The sequence below is a fragment of the Myripristis murdjan genome, chromosome 11 (genome assembly GCF_902150065.1).
Source record: "Myripristis murdjan chromosome 11, fMyrMur1.1, whole genome shotgun sequence".
Taxonomy (NCBI): Eukaryota; Metazoa; Chordata; class Actinopteri; order Holocentriformes; family Holocentridae; genus Myripristis; species Myripristis murdjan.
This window is the reverse complement of record NC_043990.1, coordinates 21,573,537-21,595,514: the sequence shown is the minus strand read 5'-3', so window position 1 is coordinate 21,595,514 and position 21,978 is coordinate 21,573,537. Positions and strand designations below refer to the sequence as shown.

Below are 21,978 nucleotides of genomic sequence, written 5' to 3'. Positions count from 1 at the left end.
CCTAACATTCATACCACAAAATCACACAGCAAAAAGAACCAAAAATGAAAATTAATTACACTTAAGTTTGTATAACCCAACCCAATAACCCAGGTTTGTGGTTAACAAAAAAGAGACTTTAGAGGGTCATGCTTCTATATTTCAGAAATATAAAATGATAAACTTCAGTGTGTTTTATTCCACTGCAATCATTTGAGAGTATGGCTCCAGGTGTATACATTCTATCTTAACTGCAGCCTTTGGACTTTGCCTGGGATCTTGGTTAAAGAAAACTGTGATATGCTACACAGAAGAATACTTATCATTGCCCAAGACTTGCCACATGTGAAATGTTTTGTCCACTGCTGAAAGAAAGTCACAAAGGCAATGTCGTAACTGTTCTCTACTTTTAAGTCTCAGTGGTCTGAGTTCACCCTGCACTGACTTAACTTCTGGGTTACATCACCTTGTCACCAAAATGCAAACAAGTGTGAGGGACAACATGGAGTGCACACACATGCGCTTCAAAAGGCTGCCTCATAGGTCCTGTAATGTCTGGTCTATAACTAGCCAGTGAGCAGTCAGTCATCCTGTGCCAAGGCCTCGGCAGTCTAAACCCAGCCGCCGCAAACTGGCTGGAACCGTCTCAAAGCAACGTGGGGGAGGGAGGGAGGGAGGGAGAGAAGGGGGGAGAGAAGAGCAGAGGATGACGAGAGTATCACCAGGCTGAGGCACACAAGGTAGTGGGAGGGAGTGAGGGAAGCAAGGAGGGAGGGCAGCAGAGAAAAAGGGCTTGGACTTCGGCACTGTGTCACAGGCAGTAGTCACAAGGTGAGGATTACAGGGTGGGCAAAGCTTCAAACAGCCCCAGCATTTCAGAGTCCCACGCTCCCCACTTTCACCTCCTTGAGATTCAGACATAAGGTCCTGTCTCCCTCCCTGTCTATTCATCTCATTTCACTCTGTAACAGTTTGATCAGGATTTTTAACAATAACCCTTTGCCCACTTACAGGTTCTTTTCAAACATTTAAAGTAGCTTTTTGTCTTTCACAACAATGTGTCAAGCTTCTGCCAGAACAGCTGTCTACAGTTTGCCTCGTATTTTATTCTCTCCACCCAATCAGCTTGATTTCTGTGAGTACAAAAGAAAGCATGCGTCAGAGGTATCTCACTTTTACACAACCCAAGGCCACCCTTCAAACTAGCACCAACTTTCTCCTCTTTTCCTCTTGATCCCATCCACTGCCCCACTGTCACTTTTTCTCTTGGCAACTGCCAACCACAGAGCCAATATCATCAAAGAGATGTGTCACCCACTCTACTCTGGCTCTCTCTCTACCTCGTTTTCTTTCCTTCCCTCTGTCTTTTATACTTGGCGCCAGCCACGAGGCCACTCATCAAAGCGTCCTTGATTCTTTAGAGGGCCGAAATCCTCTCTGACGCCTTTAATTACTGCCTCCGAGAAGTATACAATACGCCATCGCTGCATGCAGACAACTGAAGCTTGGACAAGCAGGGTGAGAAAGAAAAGGGAATGCAGACTTCTGAGGTTTATTTTCATCAGCTTCTTCTCCTCCAGAAAAAAGAGGGCAGAGCAGGGCAGAGCAGGGCTGTTAACAGGTGCCATTCACCTGTGGGACCTCATCAGGGAAAGGGAGACAAACTGGACAGATTCAGGCAGTTAGGAGAGACCAGGATGCTGAGGAAATACAAGCGAACAAAAGATCCAACAGACATACCAAGGACACCGCAATGACAGCTTGTGCTAAGAGATGAAAAGCAACTGGATAGTGTCTTGTTGCCCAGATGCAGAAACTGACTTTTAATACAGTCTGGTCTTTAAATGCAGCCAGAAGTAGAGCTACATGTGGAAAAACAATGAAAGACAAACCAAAACACTGTCTTAAAGTAGACACTGGTAGTAGACGCTGGACACTGAGGCACATCTGGGCTAAGTGGGAAGCATGACTGGTGGTTAAGACGCATTAGTGTAATTTTCCAAGTAGTCAGCATGGAACTAAGCTACTGAGCTACACTATGTGTTTGAGTGACCTTCTCTTCCCCATGCTAAATCTTGATTCCAACATAATATGCTTCTACTTGATTAGCCCCCTCCTCCACTTATGTGACTTTACTCACAGGGTCCAACCTGACCGATGGCCTTGGGCCAGTCAAAGTTTATGCAGGGCAGGTTGACTGGCTGATGACAGGTCAGTCACTTATCTAACAAGAGGAAAAAAATCTTTGTATCTGAAAAGTATTTTTTTTCTCTTCTGGTCTCAGATGAAATTCATTTTTATGCCCTTTAATATGTTGTGATTTTTTCCCCTGTGGTATTGAAAGTGATATTGAATGTCAGCATTTTTCTGGGTACTGTAATGAAGTTAGAAATTCTATTATCGTAACAAACCAAGTGCCATTATGCTCTTTCTTTCACTGTTCTATCTTCACAAGTACATTTCTGAAAATCTCACAGCACTGTCTCACTTTTTGACACAAGGATTTATTATTAAGGTCATCCATGCTCACTGAAATGTTATCATAAATTCTGTTCTCTTCTCCCTATATTCCATTTTCCTGTATTCCATACTTTCTGGCTTTACACAAAATATAGAGGATCTTACATTAATTCACCATTAGGGCTGAACGATTAATTGCATTTGCGATAATATCGTGATTTGATAAAACACGATTTCCTAACCGCAACTTGCGCAATTATAAGTTGGTCACGAGAAGCGAGCTACAGCGAGTGGAGCTCTCAGCCGCACCAACTTTTCATCCTGCCCACCTGTTGCGCAATGGCCTCTGGCTCAAAGCAGCAGTCAGAAACTGATGCTGCGTTCCAGGCCACCTGTAACTGGTGATTTACCAGTTAAAAGTGGGCGGGGCTATAGCCAAACCTGTGAATTCACGCCTGTGAACTCGATTGTGCTCAACGGACTCCAACTTCCTCGTTCGACGTCACGCAGTTTGTTTTGTACACAAGAATGGCGGCCCAACTGGAGACGGTTGTTCTTATCAGTTATGCCTGGAACGGTTTTAAGTCGTGACTCGTGACTTTGAAGTCGTGATTCACAGGTACAATTCCCTGCTGGAACGCAGCATGACACAAGTGAGACTTTAGTCTCGAAGAGGAACAGCACGTCGGTGGTGTGGAATTATTTCGGTTTCAAAAAAGATGTTGCGCAGCAGCAGGTGTTGTGCTGCAGAACATGCCGTGCTACCGTAGCTACAATCGCAATATTGAAGGGAAAAAAAATCGCAATTAGATTATTTTCCTAAATCGTTCGGCCCTATTCACCATTCATTTGCTGATCCAATATGTGCCTAACTTTATCCTTGGGCTGGATGATATGGCAACAAATGCCATTAGAATACATTTTTTATACTGATTGCTTTTGATAATTATCACGATATGTTTAATAATAATGCTTAATTAATTTACAGTTTTAGAAGTATTTGCCTTGGGAAAGAATCTACAGAAACCAGATGGAATAAACTATGGTTTATAATATACAATTATTTATTATCAGAACGAATAGGTGACAAACATTCAACAGAATGACATGGCTTGCATACATGTTTGGCAAGTTTTTTCAACCAGTTCAATTACAGTTCGTAATTGTACTGGTTATGTGTTTGTATCACTAGTAGCAGTAGGGCTGGGCTGTTGGCTGCTACTTGGGGGCAGGCTGGGGCTGGCATGATAGCGCAAACTTGTGCTTTTGGAGTGCTCTGTGGGGTGGTACCTTTTGAAATGGTGGAAGACATTGGTGGTGTCTCACGTTCTGCTGGGGACTTGTCGCCATCAGAATTTGCATATAACACTGGTCTGTGCTCGGTCAGACTTTGGATAGCCGAACCATTTCAAAATATCCTGAGTAGCATGCCCTTTCTTTGGTATAATTTCTTCATCTTTGGCGACTGTTTCCTCAGACTGTTTCTGACAGCTACTCATTTTTTCTCATTTTTAGTCTACTCCATACAGTTGATCATCCCAAACTGTTGTGACTGGGGGACGGGCCAATAAATTACGTCAACTAGTCATAGCACATGTTGGTTTCTCTGCTGTACGATTGGCTGTTCATGTAGTAGGGGGAAATGGACTCAAAAATAACTATATTGAAATTAAATTTCATAAGTACATCACTGTTATGTGGAAGATTTTATATACAATGACTAAATCACAAAAATTATGCTATTTTCATTTTTGTGGCTGCCCAGTCGGGGAAAATATACAAAAGGCCAATAAAACTCTGATCTAGTGGCCAAGTGGGCCAGTGGAGAAAAAATGTTACGCTGGACTCAGCTGTTCCTGAACGCCACATTATGAGCAGATGGATTGAGGTAAGGTAGTTGAGGAATCCACTGTAGATTGCTGAGCCCCAGCCAGACCACAGCTCAGTGTGAGCCTGTCATCAGAGGAGCCGGTACACTGTGGTAACAATCAGGCCTGCCCAGTTGCCTGCCTGCCTGCCTCCACAGCACTGTCGGGAACTCATGCAAATCACTCTGAAATTTGCAAACTGGTTCTGCAGTTACACACTGCACAGATGGAGGAAGGACAGAACAAATACACAGAGGTACTGAATTTGTAGAAGAAAAACCATGTCTAACCACACAGGAAACAACAAGCAGTGTATACAAAAACCTTGAAAAAAAGGCAGAGTAGAAGCCAGCAGTCTTTCACAGTACTCAAATGAAATTAAACGTGTATGGTGGGTTGATGTGCCACTGTTTGACTGTCTAAACTTAAAACGGACATTTAAAGTATTCCAACTGATGATTTCAGTGGTAGTGTTCATTATCTTAGTATTGCACATTAGAGATGCTGTGAAATGTTGCTTTAAGCGTTGATGACAATAATGTGACCAAACCATAATGTGGTATTAAGAGGCACAACAACTGGGTTTTAAGTAGTGGCTGCCACAGAGTCAGTTCTGTGGGCAGAAAAATGCGCCATAAGCCTTTTTTTTTTTTTTTTTTAAATAATCTTTTCTACCTTGACCAAATCTTAGGAGTGCTGATTGGTCTGGTGTTTTAGCCAAGACAACTGCACTGTAATTCCAGCTGTAATTATTATGTTTTGGGGGAGGGGAATGCACTGAGCAATATAAAGCCAGATAATGAATTTTCACTCTGCTTCCATTTCTCTAGCTGTGGGGTCAACTATCCAGCTGTGGGAGGGCCACCACAACTAAACGAATGCAAAGGAAACACTAAAGTACTTCTGAGAAACTACAGTTTGAGCTGCATACAGCCTTGTGTGTGTGTGTGTGTATGTGTGTGTGCCTATGTATCAGTGTATGTTCTAAACTGGGAGAAAGGTCAGTGAGTAAAAGCAGAGGCCTAGGCATTGGCCCAGAGAGAGCTCCCTTGGTGCCCTGCTCCTCATCACGTGTTCCTCTGGTGCAGTGCTGCGATAGTGAAGGGGGGTGGGGGGGTTGGGGGTGGGGCGTGAGAGCTGATAGGGAGAGCGGTCCCAATCAGCTGGCCTCTCCCAGAAATCTCCCACACAGTGGCTAAAGAGAGAGAGGACAGAATGATAGTCGGGAAGTGTGAGAGAGCAGAGGCATGGGTGTACTAGCTGATAACGAACCACAGTATCTGAGAGCAAAAAAGGACAAACCAACCTAAACAGGTGATAAAGGCACAAAAGAATGAAAACAAGAGTGTAGGTACCCGGCCAGAGCATAGTGCAGCTGTCATTTCAAAATGATTTATCACTCTATACTGCAAACTAGAAACACAGACATTTCAGGATGAATTTAAGATGAATATGTTCAATTGTCATGTGATATAAGTGCAAGTGATGAGGCCACACTTCATTAGCACATTTACACAGAGTTGCAGCTTGTATGTTATAACATTTGCATTAACAAAGCACTTAATACTGGACTGGAGTGCTGCCAATGGGAGCTTTAAAGTTATCACAATTACAATGCATGGAGAGAGGGTGCAAAATCAAACTTCTACAGTGGGAGGGATAATTGAAAACCATTCACTGTGTAAAAGGATTTTGCTGCCATGGGACTTCATAATGGCAAAGCTAAGGCAGTGGACCATAGTAGCTCTTGTAGGCATGACTGAAGCACAAAACCTGGGCACACCAAAGCCACGCTCACATCTAGTATTAAAATGAGTCTTAGGTGATCCGATCACAAGTACAGGTGTGAATGCACCCATGACGCGTTGAAATCAAATTGCTCAGACCACATATGGAGGTGGTCTGGGAAAACATGGTCATATTCTTTTACCAATGTGTATGTGAATGTGTCCTGGGCCACACTGAAGGACCGCCTACTTAACTGATGTCCTTTGCATAAGCAGAAGTATGTACTCATTTGCGCACCAACAGCATCATATTAATGCAGACAAGGCAAAGAAAGTGCACTGCAGCCTCCTGCAGGTTAAAACAGTAACGCATTTGGTCTTCGCAAACAGAAATGATGTAAGTGTTTATTTCCATGTAGAGCGGGGAAATGAGATCTGATCACGAGATCACTCGAGACGCACTGTAATGCCAGATGTGAACTGACGTACATAAAGCTGTCCACTTGCGATCGGACCATGCAAGACGCATGTTAATGACCGGTGCTAGCAGGCTCTGAGATACACCAATTCCGTACTTGCCCTCCTCCCTGACATCTCAACTGTCTGAAGCATGGGGAAATTAGCAGGATTGGGAATAGCTAATATAACACATTGCTTTGCTCTAATCCCAGCCTCAGATCTCACTGACATGGACAACAAATCCAGCTGCTGACAAAAAAAAACAAACAAACAAAAAAAAAAAAAACAGGCATAATTAAACACTAATTGTAATAAGACCAGCAATAGCTGTACCAACTTATTCCTCCTCAACTGCTGTGTTTTCAGCTTCAGCTCATGGTTCAGCTCATGACGACATGTAGGTAAAGTCATGATCTGGCTGCGGTAACAAAGTGGACACGGGTGAGGTCACACAAGCAAAGTTATATGGGGAAAAAAATAGAACACTGCATGAAAGGCAAATGGGCCTAAATGTCTGGAAATGGAGTACACAGACTAGAAAAGAGACACTGAGGCAAAACATCTGCCATATACACGAAAAGTGGAACGTCTGAATCCATCTTCCTCCCTCGGGTAAGATGTTAGTATTGCATGCAACCCTGTCTGGTGGTCTGAGGGTGTGCTTGGGCCTTGCTGGTGTTTTGTCTGGAGCAGAACTGGGCATGACCAGACTGTACTGCCTTGGAGCAACTGAAGGGCTAATTTGCCGTGTGGAAGCTGAGCCAGAGAGAAGGGGGAGTGCCTGCCATCCACAGCAGAGTGGAGGGTGGAAGATGTAGAGAGGGAGGGAGTACTGTTCTGCTTGGAGTCCTTGGCCTGGAGGACAAGGAGAGCAACATGGATGGCACGAGGGTGATAGAAGGCCCTGCCAACTCACTTTCTGCCAATACCCTTGCTTAAAAATAAATAAATAAACACTCATCCACTTGCTACCCCACAGCCCACGCATGCCCACGTGCGCATGCACGCGCACACACACGCACACACACACACTTTGCCTTCAAGAGTTCTACCCCGTAGTTGCAAACACACAGCAACACTGTTCCTTCATCCTACAAACTCTCATACGCAAATACACAGTTGCATGAATGCCCTGATTAGCTGAGGTGACAGGGGAGAACTCCCCGTGAGCTGTGTGATAGGACTATCATTGATCCAAGACTGACTGAGAAGGAGCAAGGGCAAACCACCAGCAGCCATTATCACAGCAAATAAGGAGAGAATTTGTGACGCCCAGTTCTGAGACCACAGGGCTCCAGACAAAAAGTGTTCAGGGGTCTAGGCCTAGACCCAAAATATGTAGGCTCCAAATAAGAATTTTAGGAGCCAAAATGTCTTTACATGTCAAATGTGGAAAAATAATAAATGAATGAATGAATGAATGAATGAATGAATGAATGAATGAACGAACAAACAAAGTCAACATCTGATGTAGACATTTTTGGCCATTTCATTTTCCTGTCAGTTGTCAATAGTTAAGTAGCTAAATCATGCGTGTTGTGTTTCACAGCACTGGGGTGAGTTTCAAAAACTTCTGAGTTTAAAAATGAAAATGAAAGCACTTACTGTTAATACTTTTATTAATGCCATAAATAACGATAACACAAATTATACTACCCAGTGAAATGTCACATTAATCCATTCCGTTCTTTTGCAATTCACAAGCTGCCTCTTGCATCTCTGTACGCTTCAGTCACTGTAGACAGAGCCAGACCATACAGGAGTGCACGCAATACTGTAACAAGGCAGGCAGATGCAGGAGATGAAAGAGCTGGCTCAACATGTAAAGCGCGTACCAGTTATTACTGAGGCAAACTTAGGCTACATTCAGACAGGATCAGGCATTGCAGCAAAAACACAGGGAATCTCATTCATTTTGAATGGGGGTAGTGCGTTCCAGCTGCAGCAGTGCGTGCTGCAGGGGGGCTGCACAGAAAAACGCAGCCGCGTCCAGCAAAAAAGGTGAGCCAGAATCAACTTTTGGACAATGCAACCTTATGTCCTGCTGTGGCGGAAAATCACATAAAGGCCAAACCTTGTTTTTCCAACCCAGAAAGTGGCAGTAAATCTATTTGCCAACACCATTTAACAACAATGAAGTAGCACAACAAATGTGTTTACCTTGTAGCATTGTGGTATTCTGCTGTGTGCTGAGCTACAGTGAAGATGGAGGAAAAACTGATTTCTGTCATCCCAACTGCAACTTTCTGGATTGATAAACCTCACAACTCACAATAAGGCCACGCAGTGGCACGCCAAAAAACGCAGACCTGTTCTGTACTGCCACAATGCCTGATCCTGTCTGAATGTTGCCTTGGTTCATATCCGGCCCAGGCCCTTTGCTGCATGTGATCCCCTCCCCTTCTTCCTGTCTCTCTCCACTGTGTCTCTCTAATGAAAAAGAAATTTCAAAAATAAATAAACTGATAAAATGATTTTTAAAAAATCCGGGCATCAAGCAATAAATTCTATCTTTTCCGTATTAACAGCGCATCTTCACACTACTCGCATCCGCCAAATATCTGGTGTTGACCAACATGCCTGTTCTATTTTTTAATGCGATGCAGAGTTTGCAGGAATTCCCACTGCAGGTCTGACTTTCTCCTGTCAGAAAATATGGTGTAAAAAAAACAATGGATGAGGAAAGACTCAGAATGAAGAAGGATCCAATTCTGTATGACAGGTCATGTTGGGATTTTAAATACAGACTGAACACAAACCCTAACTAATCCTAACCCAGTTCTAAACAAATGTACATTAAACTTCTAAAAAGGTTGGTCCTGAACAAAGGGAGAGTTGATTAAATATTCACACCAATCGGCCATAAAGATACAAGGACAAACAGAAACATGGCCATGACTATAACGGACTTCGCTTCTTCTACCTCTGTGCCATGTTTGGTGAATATCATGAGGATTAGATACATAAGTGCCATAAACTTCAATGTTTAAAAAACTGCTATTACGATATTATCTCAGTAGTGAATGACATACACGTCATACTTTCCCAAATTCGAAGTGCTTATTAAAAGACTTGAAATGTGTTTAATCATTGTAGTTGTCATATAATATAAATTGTATGGAGGTGAATGGCTGCTCTGGATGGCACACCATCTGCCTCAGATACATCTAATTGCTGCATACATAACGCACCTAGTGTAGGTGGTTCAACTGTTTTTAATGCATGCGTATCAGATCTGACCAGCTGATGGAACACAGACGTACTGCACTATTCACTATTGGGTGAAGGAAAATATCAGGTCTGGGCTCTATTGAACAGAAGGGGAAACTTGATGCTCAAAAATGAACATGGTTTGTCCTGTCTGAATACAGTGTAAGACTGTGTGGGGAAACCCAGAGCAGTGCATCACAAATAGAAACACAGCAGACACCAATGCAGGGCAAATAAATCACAACACTAAGCAGGCGGCTTGCAGCCAGTGTAGGCATCATGACCGATTACAATAAATGTGATGTTATTTTTTAACATGATGCAGACACATACAGATGCTAGGCAGCTTGGAATAGGTGTTGAGCATCAAATAAGAAAAAAATGACACTGTGCCAAAAATCAGGCAAGAGACAGCCAAGATTAAATAAATAAAAAGAAGAGAAAGAAAGCACAAAAGTGTGGAAGACATGCAAGAGAGGACAGGCGAGGAGCACAGAGCCTGCCAGTGAATACAGCAGAGATAAAGCAGCAGGTCACACCTGTCACAGGCCCCAGCTGGTGGCTCACTGTGATGTCAGGACTGCTGATAGGCTGGAGAGACTGCACCTCCAAGTTATGCTCATTCTGACTGACAAAAACACACTCTCACACATAAGACATTCACATACACAGAATCTGTAAGATTTTTTTTTCCACAACACTATGCTTTCCCCCTATTCACAATATTAACCACTATATGTAAAATTTCTAAGCTGAATGCATTCACAAATGAAGTCCTGAGTAAATGAGATGAGGTCAGATACTGCATTTAAGGTTGAGGAACTCCTGTGACTGCATGCCAAGTTTATCCAACAATTTAACATGCATATTAATTTCCTTGGATTCCTACTTAAAACTCAACTTCCCTTCGGTAATTGCAATCCTTTTTCCAGACAAAATCCACTGACTAGTGATTTTCAAAGTTCGAACGGACCTGCTTCAAACAAATGTTTTACTTAAACAAGTCACAGAATAAAATAAGCCAACCCAGAGTCTCTTCTGAGCATGCTTGACCGTGAAGTCTTAAAATTGTGTTCACACTAGTGTTGAGAAATTTACTGGAGGCTACATGTATAAAAGAGGCGACACAGACATGCATACTTCCAATACCACACTCTGAGCTCCAAGTGGGTCACAAGACAGGAGAAATACCCAAACTTGATAAAGACAAAACCCATGCTATGTACTACTAGGTCAGAGTACAGGACCAGAGGGACCTGTCAGCATGGGACATGGTCACAGGTCAACACGGTAATCAGCAGTGTGCACACACAAAGTGACACAGAAGAAGTAGTATGCACAACAGTCCCACACCATCTCAGTCACGCTTGAACACACACAAACACACAAAAGCAACTACTCACACAGGCAAACAGCAAACATATACACACACATACATAAATCTGCCACAACAACAAACAACACTGTTAAGCTTCAACTTGCTCTTCTGAACCTCACCCTGGTTTACCCAATGTAACAACTGAGAGACTGAAATCCCCAGGCATGTCTGGACAGGACAGACTAGAGAAGGGAAAGCTTAAACACAAACTTTAAATACCAATTGAGAGCCAAAACTGTTGTTGTGCCTCCCATGAGCTGCACACTCCCCAAGATTTGCCTATGGAAGCCTGTGGCTCACAGTGATAGCCTACTAGGAGTCAGGAGTTTCTGAGCAGCCTCAAGCTTTGTTGACTGAATTGTGATGATGGGGTGATAATGGAGGTGGTTCTCAGAAATCTGGTTTCTTAGAACATAGTTACTCATGGGACAAGTGGGAGAGCAGGTGCACCTTTATCAAGACTCTTGACAACAGTGCCTTGTGCCCAACTGCCATGAGGGTAGGTGGAGGTCCCGAAGGCGCTAGTTAATCCTAGCTATGTGTAGAATGTTGCCACCACAACCAGTACCCTGCTTCAATCTGTTACAAACTCCAGAGCACCGGTCCGGCCAGTGACAGACAGCATTTAACAAGCTGCACTCCCTTAAGAAAAAAAATCTTACCCTTATAATTTCAAAGTGATTCACAATGTGGTCACGCCTATGTTTACCTGCATCAAGGTGAAACTGGAACCATGAGTCAGACTTGTGGTCGTCTCCGTCTGGAATAATAAAGCGGTGTTTTTCACAGGGATATTACACCAGTCCCCAGAGATAAACAGCCCCCTCTCTCTGAGTGGTAAAGCTCCTGAAACTGACTCAAAGAACTGCACAGGGCCAGCCTTTTCCCTAGGGAAGGAGGCAAGGTACTCTATCAGTCTAGACCTCAAACATGCTCACAGATTTTATACACTGCTCAGTAAGTAGGAGAATAGCTTAAAAAAACTGTAGGCCAAACAATTCAACATCAAATGCAGACCAGCAAGACATTACAGGCATACCAAAAAACACTTTATCAAGAAGTAGCTTTTACAATTGCTTGTAAAAACATCCCTGCTGTTATAGCCTGCATGTGGGTGGACTGTATTTGATCAAGCCTAGAAATAGATTGGGGCTAAAAAAAATCCTCCTACCCAACAACAGGCACACATGCAGACACTAATCCTAAGGGGTGCCTGCCTGCATACCAGAGGTGCGTCCAGCCACCGCATAACTTCAACATTGACCCCAACACAAACTTCACCTAACCTTTCTTAGACCCCATTATGTCATTCAAAACAATAGTAAATACCCTCTAAGAGCATGTGTTACAAAGTATTACCACCAAATTGTTTTAGCAAGTGTTCATACTCTGACTCAAGACCAATACTGTACTGAACGGTTTTATGAGCGTTAAAATAAAGCACACTGTTGATGTTTTGGCAGACACACAGACATCCTCATCCCCACCCCAGTACAACAGGCTACCTCTCTCTGCTCACAGGAGACAGGAGCTGATCTTCTGATGGTACACTTGTTGCTTTTCTTGTTGTTCTGGCTTGTTGTCTCTATGCAAAGGGGGCCGAAGAGAAGAGGTGAGCGAATATGTAACCCGGCCTGTTTCCGTGGACAGCCAACACCCACCTACGCACACTCACACGCGGCACTTATCACACTGCTCTGCAGCCTCTGAGCGAGCACAGATAAACAGTGTGACGATCAAAGGCCTCCGATAGCATTTACAGGGAGGGCATGATGGGCCGAGGGACAATCTTTCTCTGGAAAGGACTGAAAGAGACCAGGCCTTGCAACCTTAGAAATGGGAGTGAAAAGAGGAAGAGGAAAAACAACATCAGAACAAAGGCCAGGCTATGTTGTCCTCTCTGTAGCCTGGCAGCTTGTTTCCTCAAACTTGACAGAAAATCAACACCAGCCCCTGATCAATTTGATTCAAACTGTAAGAATCCAGGACAGATATGTGTAACTCAGACATTACACTGTAACTTGAAAGATTACAGGTGGGAATATAGAATATTGTTTCACTGGTGACCATGTAGTCTGAGGTAACATAGGCTCTCTAAACACAAACAAGTGTTCCTGCCAACAATATGGTGTAACACTTCATCTGGTGTGTGGGGACTTACACAGTTTCCAATTAATCAAAAAGAATCTTATTTACCAAGATTCAAAAAAATCCAAGCCTGACATTTGCAAGTCAGGTCCACTGTAATTCCAAGACTAACAAAAGGGGAGGCTGGCATACATGGAGGCAAAATGTTCTATGCAAGGTGAAAGAATATCCAGCGCTGCACTGGGCAGAGAGTGGTTGGAACATTTACCCATTTCCAAGCCTGAGCCACTTGAACATTCTCCTAATATATCAATGGATCACCAAACAACTGTTGATAGGCATTCATCCAGAACAACCATGGATACGGTGTCGCAAGATAGACTCAACTATTACAACAAACGACTCCACAGACATGATTCATTTATCACTTTATAGTTCAGGGTTAGAATTTTGAAGACCCTGCTTAATCACTGTGCCCTATAAAAGAGGGGTTCTCAACCTTTTCCAAGGCCCAACTATTCATTCGAATTTGTCAGGGGCCATATTAAAAAAAATTCTCACAAGCTGCTTTGGCAAATGTATTCTTGTTTTGTTTTGTTTTTTTTTTTTTTTTTTTTTTTAATACTACTACTTCTAATAATAATAATAATAATCATCAACTGTTTTATATTAAACAAGTGCTGAGACTACTATGAGTTTTTTTCTAATGAACTGAATTGCTAGTAGGTCTGTAATATAATGATAATGACAACAACAATAATAAATTCTATTTATAAAGTACCCTCCATGTCATGAAATTTAGCTCAAAGTGCTTTACAAGAGAAACAACAGAAAACAAGAGTCTTAAGATTAACAAAAAACAAAAAACAAACATAAAACCAGTATAAGAGGATATATAATACGGCCCTAAGTATTGTGTCTAGCCACCTCTGACCTCTTTAAATGAGTCATAATCACATGTCACAAAACTAAATGGACTTCTGTACAGAAGGTCATCTTCCTGCCTGGCCAGACTTATACACAGAGGAGTGAGTGTATCTACCATCTGCCTACAGGTTGACTAAGCACAGGTAGTCACCATAAAATGACTTAACTTGACTGTGTCACTGAAAATGGGGCTCCCCCAAACATTAGCATTCCAGCCAAAGGCCTGCAGTACCATGTCACTACAACACTGATGAGTTTAATTAAAACACAGATAGTATAACTTAAACATTCACATTCAGACTTATGTCACATTACTGACAGCTATTTCCTATGGCTTTGTATGTAGATTTATAAAGAAAGATTTCTGCATGTACATGCAAAAGGCGCTCATGATTTGTACAATCAAGTTTCACACACTGGATATTGTGCTGGCTTAAAGTAAATGATGTTGCAGTCAGAAATATGGATGCGAAATGAAAGAACAAATTCAAATTTGTAATGACAAAAGAAAACGCAAAAAGCTTTCAGACACAAAACTTCAAACTTCAAAAAATACGTCTGAATACAAGAGGCATACGGCGAGCAGCAGAAAGGCCCATGCGAGAGAGTGTGCTCACATTCATGTCAAGAGGTGTGGAGTCCCACTGTGGCATCAATCCTTCTGACATTTGGAGACGAACTTGGCCTTCTGACAACAGCATCAGGGGATGCCTGTTGCCATACCAACAATCATCTCAGAGGTAGCAACAAGTACTCCTGCAGGGCCTTTTGGTATCCCTCGTGAGGAGATCAGAGAAGAGCAGTGGCGTTTCTCTTTAAACATTTACAGAGACAAGCTGAAGGAGCAGCAGGAGGTGCAGTGTTAAAGAGAGCCATGGCTCAGAGTAGATGGCTGCCCCTATACACTGATCTAGGAATTATAACCAGTGGCCTTAGATCAGCTCCTCGAGACAAATCCATCCTTTTAAGACCACAGCTACAATGAACACAGTAACCTGAGGTCATGCTGTGAGGTGGAGCCACACATTTCAAGGTTTTAATAAACTGCTAAAGGAAATGAAGGAAAAACCACATGTCCTCCAGTGCAGTGTTTCCCACACATATGTTGTACTTGGGTGCCCCGCCCAGGTAAATTAACAGCCGCCCAAGTATAATTCAACCTATTCAGGGTTTCCCATTAGCACCACAGATTCACATCATCCCGACCCCCTTCGTGGTCAACAAAAAGGTGTCACCACACGTGGCTCACCTGCTGTTGTGAAAACAGAATCATGGGTGAAAAATCTAGTTAAAAACTGTTTTTGGGTGAATTTATAAAACACGCTGCTGATGAAGAAAGTCAACAGAGAAGACGTCCCAAGGGAGAGAGACAAAACGTGGAACGGTGGGGCAAGCTGGTGTGTGTCTACAGTGAGAGACCAGGAAGTGCAGGTGTGTTTGTATGTGTGAGAAAGAGAATTGAAGGGAAACTCAAGGTGAGCAGGTTAAAATAGTGATAGTAAAATAGTAATAAACACTAAAATAAGGTGGCAAATTAACTAGCATTAAAATCGTGGAATAAGATATACAAAAAATAGGCTAATGTCATATAATTTCAATAGATGATTATTATCCTCCAACCCCCACACATCCACATCATTCTGTAGCAAGCCTGTGTGCCTAAACCCAGTGTTTTATAGATGAGAAGCACCTCAAAACATCTCTCTCTCTCTCTCTCTCTCTCTCTCTCTCTCTTCTCTCTCTCTCTCTCTCTCTCTCTCTCTCTCTCTCTCTCTCTCTCTCTCTCTCTCTCTCTCTCTCTCTCTCTCTCTCTCTCTCTCTCTCTCTCTCTCTCTCTCTCTCTCTCTCTCTCTCTCTCTCTCTCTCTCTCTCTCTCTCTCTCTCATATATATATATATATATAAAAATATAAAACAGCCTTTACCCCAGAGGCTCCTTCACTATAGCATGTTTTGGTGGAGGACTGTTTTTCACCTGTTAACTATGGCTCAAATAACTGTGGCTTACCAAGGTAGCTGTAAACACAAATGACAATGGGAGATCCTATTCCTACCTGTTGCTATAGTTTCAGTGGCAGCCTTGCAGCATCATCTAGAAGAGGTGTCAATCTGTCAGAGACACTGCCAGGGATACCTAGCTTCTGCCTTTGCTTTATTGCAGCGCTGTGGCAACAACAGTAAACAAACATAGTGCCAAACTAGGCACGATTCATTAACCAACACACAGCAATGGCAAAATACAAGGTGCCCATGGCTACTGATGCATAATTAGATATGGCTATTCACTTAATGACTACAAATCAAGAAAAAGAGGCAGGGGCCATCTAATCCTATCTTTGTAATTTGGGCCAATCTAAACCCTAACAAAATTGTTAAGGGGCCAGAGGGCTTAACTAGCACAGACTAAAACCAAAGCTTGTGTTCTCAAAGCACCCAGGCACCCAGGGGCATAACCAGATTTTTAAAAAAAATTAAATGGGCAAATCTGTTAAGCCAACCACCATGGAACAGGACCTCTTCAACCCCACCTTTCAAAACTTGAGCACCCTGTGGTTGGATGGGCTGAGCGCCAAGAGGCAACAACTTGGGGCTTCCCCTCCCCTACTAACCCTCCCTGGCATCAGGTTACTTTACATTGGGTTCATCTTTCACAGTTACAGTAACCAAGGCTGAGGACTTCCCTTTTTGTCACACTTGCTTATAATTATGCCACTGAGGAACCACCCTTGTTTGTGTGAAATGTCACATACTGATCTAGCTAGATTTAGGCCTACTATCCCAAAATGCAATCCTGACAATCATCCAGCCATGAGCACAACCTGGCAATAGCAATTTAGATGTCCCTAGTGCTATTAGCCAAACCAGATCAGCCGGATATTACGGATGACTAATAAACTGCTAACAGAATTCCAAAGAAGTGAAATGGAGATGCCCCATGTGCAGATGCAATTTCAGTTTTACACTCTTTTTTCAAACAAACAAAAAAAAAACTTACAACTGCAATACGCTTCTGCTGGTGTAATGCTGTTACTACATAGAGAGAATGAAGAATGGCCAACAATATTTTCATTCCAGTTCAAACTTTATATCAACACAACTGATCACCAATATTTAACACAGAAGGCACTTAATAGAGCATAGGAATAGGCTTGTTGCTTTGTAGATTACATAGACTAAGAAAAATACAACGTGAAACTACTCTGTGACTGGACACACAAGCACTGTGAGTGTGACATGTAGTGTGGCATCTAATGAATGAGGGCCTCCCACTGCATGGGCTGGCCCTTAGCTGCAGGCTGTGCTTTATCTGAACTGAGTGGAGCTAGAGCTATTTCTAAATTGGACCCTGGCATCATGTGTCAATTACCTTTTATATAAAGAACATCACCAGTATGAGTGACCTACTTCCACAATAAAATGTGAATGAAGTGCAAACACTCACAGTAACCTACTATGAGAGTTGCGAAATGGAAGGAATTAATCACTTTGTTACATAAGCATGTATCATTGATGCATATATTACACTGGCGGTGTTTTACAAGACTGATTATATATATATATATATATATATATATATATATATATATATATATATATATATATATATATATTTACATCTCTACAATAAAAGACTTGTTTTGTAACTATAACTCCATTCTGATACTGCCAAAATACTTGCCAAACCCTCAGTTACTTCGTCATTGACTCCAAGGGTGTAATTTTCAATATGTAGGCTCAGTTTTAGGGGTATGGCCAGGCAGTCAATTACAATGTGTGCATTCATGCCTTAGTTAATTCAATTCACGCTTTATTTCAGACTTAAAGCCCACAGAAGTAAAAATACATTAACACAAAGAAACACAACATGAATAAGCTGTGGGATAATTTTCAATGCTTCACTTATGTGGAGGAAGTAGCCCCAAAACAGAAGTGTCAGTGTGCCATGAACGCAAAGACTGCACCAGGTTCATACACAAATTACCACAACTCCAACCAAAGAGGAGAATTCATCAATAAAATTGTCTCAAAAAGGTACTGAATTGCATAATATGTATATTACATTGGGAGTAAAAGCACTAGTGCATATGTTTCATTGTGTGTTCGATGAAGACCTGGGTCACGTTTGTAATGTGATGCTACTCACACTACATGCAACAGGCAACTCTATGACTATCATAATATGTTTAGTATATGATGGCATCCCATTCTATATCCAAACACAGCCCTGTTTTCATGCCTTCCAAGTGCTAAATTGGCTAAAGTCTAGTGAACACACGACTACGGAAATTCTAACTGTTAAATATTTTGCTGTTAATGGCTCCAACAGATCTATGATGACTGACCTATTCAATGTATAACCCATAAGTCCTTTTGAGAGATACTACAGGCTCCTCTTTACTTAGTGGGCAAGAGTTTTCTAGACTCTTTTGATTTGTGCAAATTTAGTCACCTTGCTATTAATGAGCAGGAATACACAACTGGATTGTATGCTATACGAGTTACTCACTGACTCATCTGACCTGCCAGTAGGAGTGTTAAAAGCTATTCATTTACATTAGTTAGCCACTAGAAATTATTACCAGAGAATGAGGGACTGAAACCATTGAAAGGTCATAAAATGAAAACTGAGAGGCATGGGAATGCGCTGCTGCCTCAGTGTCACAGCTGCTCTAGTCAACTTCCTCCCCAAGTGCATTTCCTCAATTTCACTTCGGCCCACATGGCTAAATGGTTGGGTGCTTTCTGTTTTTGGAAACCAGAGAGGACTAAATTATAGAGCCACCTAACCCCAGTGTTAGCCAGTTTTCTGTGAGGAAGACTGGGTAATTTTTGATCAGTCAAAAAAGACTAGGCCAACACTAGCTGGCAATGCGACACTTTACATCACATTAACAAGTAAGAGTTGGTTACTTAAGTAAAGCGTCCTGCCAACCTCTTCAGACTTCCCAGCTACAATTTGAACAGGTGTGTGTTACACAGTTATGCATGTCTAAGCCCAATTCTTAAGTCATGGCCCTACAGTTCACAAATTTTAAAATATTCCATGCCGTTGTGAAGATTCCACTGGTTCAAATTCCACATAAAAACATAATTTAAAGCCATCCACTGCCTCACTGTGGTCCAATTTAGGATCAACTGCGCAAGTGCCCTTAGCCTGTCAAGCAGTAGCTGGCCACAGACTGCCAGTGCAAAAATAGAAGCATACAGAGTGCCTTTAATATAATGGTAAACCAATGCCTTGTCTCTATTTTTGCTACAAACACCATTTAGATGCTGTACTTGTTAGCCAAGAGTTGACTTTTCTTTGAGGAGCCACTTAATTGTCTCTTCAGGTATGATGTTGAACAAAACATCCTGATTAGTAGACCTAATAACTTTTCCTGTGTTTTGTCAGTTTGGGTAACTGCTGTGCTAATTTAAAAGAAAGGAGAACATTTTCTTTGAACGCTGTGTGAAGCATGAACAAAGACAGGGCACTGGCTTATTCTGAACACTGTGAATGCATAACTGACAGTCTGTGGCCAGCCACCTCTGGAAAGGCCAATGGTCCTAATTCCCTTCATACCTGCGAAGTTTATCCTAAGCTGGACTACAATGTGGTAGTGGACCGCTTTTAACACGTTTTTTAAGTGGAAATCGGACAAGTGTGTGCTTCAAAACAATGTGAAGTGTGTTAAAAAATGTAAACTATAAGACAATGACTTCAGAATTGGGGTTGGATGAGCGAATCTCTGCGTGACGGCACACCTGTTCAAATCGCAACCGGCAGGACGCTCTACCTCAGTAAACAGGTTATATTTGTAAATAACGAGGTATAGTGTCGTAGGTCTAGGCTCTGACGAAAGAGGCATGAGTCTAACCCTGAACAATATATATATATATATATATATATATATATATATATATATATATATATATATAACATGAATTTAGTAGCTAAACAAATCTGAAATGTTAGCCTGTCTGCCAGCTTGTCCTCTTGTCAAATTGTTGACCAAGCATATGGTTTGAAAAGAAATGGGTCAACCTTTCGCTGGGTCAAGATTTTTCACAAAGGGCGGAAGGCGGATAGCAGTCGTCTGCTAACGTAACGCTAGCTGCCCTATGTACGTATGTATGGTAATAATATTGTCAAACGCCTGTGCAACTCCATAATACTGACTGGTATGCCTATACGACAAATTTCACACATTGAGCACTGCTACTGACTTAATGCAAGTGAGCGGATTTGCTAAAACAGTTTGCGGTTAACACTGTCAATGCTAAGCTAGGTGTTGCCCAATAGAGCTGCTGCCTGTGCTGTGAGCCACTAACGTTAGCGGTTATTCTATAGCTAATGCTAACATAGGTCTTGCTAGGAGAATTGTGAACGACGTTCAGGTTTTCTCAAAATACGTGTGGCATATTCTCAATCTTTAGCGAAGATGAGGGGGCGCATTGTATCGCTGCTAGTGGTCATAACCAGCGTATTTTTTCCTCCAGGAAATAGCCTGAGCCTTAACGCCAAGCTAACGTATGTAAGTTAGCACGCTAGCCCAGTTCCGCCACTTGCCTTACCCAACAACGTTCAACAACTAGTCTAAAGTTACGATTACGTTAACTTATTTAACTTGCGTGGTTACCAAACGACTATTAGCAAAACAAAGCGGGCTAACGATTGTCATTTAAATGTTACGTTACAACACAGCGTTGATTGTCGAAGTTCCAGCCGTCCTGCATTTTACCGGGCTAATGTTAACGTGGCTACGAACTAGCTTGCTTCCTCGCAAGCCTCTCAGTACTTTGCCTTGTGTTATGCTTGATTAGCTTACAGAATGTTCGCCAACTTTTATCGCTAATCAGACAACTGCGTATGTGCGGCATCGCTAGCAAGAATATTAATTATGCCAGGGAATAGTTCCAAGAGGTAGTTATTAGTTGGCTCGCTACTTACAAAGAGCAGGCTGAACATTGAAATCCCGTGACTACCCCGGAGAAAGTGGAGGGAGACCAGAAACCGCTGTCAGGTCGCCTTTTTGTTCCTCTTCAATGTGGCAGCTTGCATTCTCGTCGGCGCTCGGGTAACTGTTGTTGGGGAGGAGCCTTCCCAGTTTGTCGCCGCCTTCATGTGCTGCCAGAAAAATCGGAATTAGCAAAACGTGCGCGCGTTCACGACCCAACAATGTGGTAAATATCACTGAAATCGAAAACTGTTCAATTTATAATTTAAAATAACACTGCCGGGATTTGCTATGATACACTTGTTGACATGGGACGTTTAAGTGGAGGAAAGCAGGTGAGCTGCATCGTCTTGCACTAACGGCGATTTTGATGACAGCTTTTGTCTAATAAATTAACAAACCATTATTTGCACAGTCGTTGCACATTTTACTATTCACTTGAGTTTTCAGCTGATTTGTCTTTTTCAAGCTAAAAACAGCAGCCTCAAAGACTCGCCCTCTCTGTGTGGTTCATGTAGGTTATTTCGCACCAAAGGCGCCGGGAGGCACATCAAATTGTATTGTTTACGAGCAGCAAGAGATTACCGGAAGTACCCGAACGCATCACGGGGTGTCTGGCGTCAGTGCAACGTAAGGAGAGTCCGGCTGGATGATGACAGCTCACCATGGTGACGACAGTTCAGGAAAATAACTATTGGATAATAAACTCACAGAAAATTGAGACTGCGCTCTGATTTGCAACAAAGAGCTTGTCTTATGTCTTCAGTCCAATCAAATGCCACGTGGCTGTGTCTCCAAATAATGAGTCATGCACAATGTAGGCAAAAAGGATGACTTATACATGAGGTAAGACTTGTTTGGGATAAGCTTAGAGTTCAAAGATATCATAGAAATATTACAATGATAGTTGTGGTTATGAATCCTTATGGATGTGCTTGTTTT

General features: G+C 42.3%; 1 protein-coding gene across 1 annotated transcript in view; it reads right to left on the bottom strand.

Moving 5' to 3' along the window:
* The window catches only part of ptp4a2b (protein tyrosine phosphatase 4A2b), a 29,275-nt gene extending 8,104 nt beyond the window's left edge, over nucleotides 1-21,171 (bottom strand). Inside the window, exon 1 of the mRNA XM_030063567.1 lies at nucleotides 21,030-21,171. The gene's annotated coding sequence lies outside the window, so the exon portion shown is untranslated. The remainder of the gene's footprint in view (nucleotides 1-21,029) is intronic.
* Nucleotides 21,172-21,978: the final 807 nt, after the last annotated feature.